Raw genomic sequence first — 3,270 nt, 5'->3', positions numbered from 1 at the left:
TGAGTGAGTAGTGCATGCCAAGTGATCAGAGTGAGTCAAGAAATTAGTACAAGCCTAGTGATCAAAGCATGTCAAGCAATAATTGCCAGATAATACATGCCAAGAAATATGCCAGTTAATGCCAAGAACTAGTATGTACCAAGTAGTCTATGTGTGCTAAGTCACTTAAGTGACGAGCCAATAGAAAGAGCTAAGAAAGTTAGTATGTGCCAAGTGATATAGGTCCCAAGAAGATAGTGTGTGCCGAGTTGTTCAAAAGCCAAGTTACAATATTATGAACACAATGATAGCTAAGCATCAAAGCCTTTGGATGTCAAGTGAATAGTCTATGACATAGTTGTTTTTAATGACACAAAATACTATGTAAACCATTTTTGGGCTGACTTATACATTGTTTTGCAATTGTAGGAGGTAAAGATTGAGTCATATTGTGAATCCCTATGTAGTACATGCAACCAATCATATTAGGGGATATTTTAGGCCACAATATGGATCAACCAAAACCATTGATTCTAACCTAGCCCTAGTCCACCTATGTTTACTTAAGGAGGTAAAACCTAAAGAGTTTGTATGCATGAAAAGAATGCAAGAGAGATGAATGCTAAGTGTAGAGAGAGTATTCCTGGTGACTATGGGAGTTATAACTAGAGAGTATTCATGGTGCAATTGGATACAATGAATTAATTGATGCTTGCAAATCAAGAACTAAATAGGAAAGACATTGAGATTACTACTTTGGAAACACATAATTCCCTACTGCAAAATGAGTTGAGAGTAGAAAAAGAAAAGCTTAATAAGCCAAGTGAAACCATAAAGTATTTTGAGAAATTGATGGAATCACTAAGACCTAACAATGATACTACTAGATTGGGATACACTACTATTGAAGAAGGAGAATCATCTAGAACTAGTAATCAAAGGAGTAAAAAAGGTAAGAACAACAAACCCACTTGTCATAATTGTGGAAAATTGGGGCACACAACAAATGTTTGTAGGAGTAAAAATGGAAACCAAAACCTTAAGAAGAAATTTAAAGGTCACCACCATAAGTGCAAGAAACAAGGACATCAAGCACATGAATGTAAGGCTAAGACTATCAGCACATAAATTTTTGAAGGCTATTGTTACAACTATCAGAAATATGGACACAAGGCATATGAGTGCAAATTCAAATCCAAGTGGACATCAAACAGGAAAACAAAGGGAAACCATAATGGAAATTCATATGACTAGGATTACAACACAAGGTATAGTTGTCACTATTGTCAAGAGTATGGTCACATTCCTAAAAACTGCATTAGAACACATTTTAGAGGAAACTAAAAAAAAGGGCTAAATGGAATTGTATGCTTTAGTTGTTTGAAGATTGGTCATGTTAGTAGAAACTGTCCAACAAGGTCACTATCAGGAAATGAATTCAACAAGGGAAAATGGAAGGTTGATGGTGAAAGGGAAAAGTTGTAGATGAGAAATACATAGAAGAAAAATGAAGATTAAAACACATCATTTATAGATGAGATCACTTCATCTAATGGATCAAGTGATCACATCACCCCTAACTAGGAAATCAAAAGGTATTTATGGGAATGCTACTTCAAAAGTTACATTATACATCAGTTCCAGGAATATAAGATCTAAAAAGATTATATATGCATGAATCAAGATGCAACAAAGTTATTTGAACCTAGAGAAAATCTATAGTTTTGTTATTTTCTATGTTGTTTCTGAGCATGGAAAGTTTATTAGTTATTGTTGAGCAATGGAGTTGTGTTAGTATTGGCCGAGTTGTTATGTTAGCTAAGAATATTGGAAATCATTTTTTATTTGAGTTAATTCTAAATCCTATGATAGCCAAGCTTACAACTGTGTAAGCATTAAGTATTTATTATTGAAAATCAAGGGTTATATAGTCAATTTTTGACTCATTTGCATTTACTAGCAATTGAAGAGAGCACGATGAGCATGAAGGTGAATTGAAAAATGAGATTCAAGTATTTGAAAAGTGAATTTGACTGCTACTTGACCTCATCCTATAGATTTGAAAGGTATCTAGCTATTCCCAAGTTACATTGTTTGAATTTTTGTAAACCCTAAGTAGTCAAGATGGTAGCTAGCTCTTTTGCAAGTGTTAGGAAAGAGGGAAAGAAATTTTTTAATGTTTAATTAATAAGTAATGATGTTAGACAACTACCTTTCTGAGCTATACTTGAAATTTCTTATAAATGAGACCCGTTTGGTGCATTATTGATAACAACACCACAAGTTTTAATGATCCAATATGTGAGGTGTTGCTATACATGTAAAGTTGGAGATATGGAGATAAGGAATTTATACATCCAACTATATGATAATGGAGTCTTGCGGGAAGAGAAAAAAATCATAGAGAAGAAAGGGTTTAACTGCACCCTAGATTTCCCACAAGTGTTCAAGATAGAATGGATTAAAATTGTGTAAAGTTGCATACATGAAAAATACATTTGGTTGGAGAATGAAGCAACAAATATCACTAAGAGGATCATTAACTAAGTATTAGATTACGCTACACTAGATAGACCTAAGAGCATGCACAATGATACAAAGGAAGTAATTGAGAAGAAAATACATACTGTGTGGAATAAAAGAGGCATGTCTATTGACACCATATTACCCCCTAATTTCCTTTGCAGTGATAATGATTTCTCACAAATTCTTTCAGTCTAGCTGACTGAATATTGTTTCATGTATGGATGTTGATTTAGGATACAAGATAGTATAGAGAGACCATTCCTATGACCTTGACGAGTTGCAACTATGACAACTATTAAAAAAATTAGAGGCCATTAGGAAAGCAAAAAGTGGATCATGCAAATTTGGTTCTTCACTAGTTTGCATATTCTTTTATGTGAAGAACACTTTTCCTCCATTTGGTAAAGTGGCATTGAAGACAAACATGCCTATCACACATTAGATCACATAATTTATAGAACAGATTGGAGATAACTTTGAATTAGTAATGACTAGCTACTTTGAGGATTGTAAGAAATCCATGAAATAGAGGATGAGGATATTTGTGTCACTAATGGAGCAACATTACAATGATGTTTGTTTCTTAGTGGATGTAAACTAAACATATGTGCATGCAAAAATACCTAGAGTTAGATAGCTTAAACCCTTTCCATATGAGATCAATGTAGATGAGGCCTCTAAAAAAAATACAACTTTATTAGTAGAAGACATTGACAAGAGCGCCACCTCATTAAAAAAATATGTGAAAGCCAAATTAATAATAAC

This window comes from Cupressus sempervirens, chromosome 11 (assembly GCF_028749045.1).
Source record: "Cupressus sempervirens isolate cs-2001-9-10 chromosome 11, ASM2874904v1, whole genome shotgun sequence".
In the NCBI taxonomy this organism is placed as follows: Eukaryota; Viridiplantae; Streptophyta; class Pinopsida; order Cupressales; family Cupressaceae; genus Cupressus; species Cupressus sempervirens.
The sequence above is the reverse complement of the archived record's forward strand: the minus strand, read 5'-3'. Positions refer to the sequence as shown.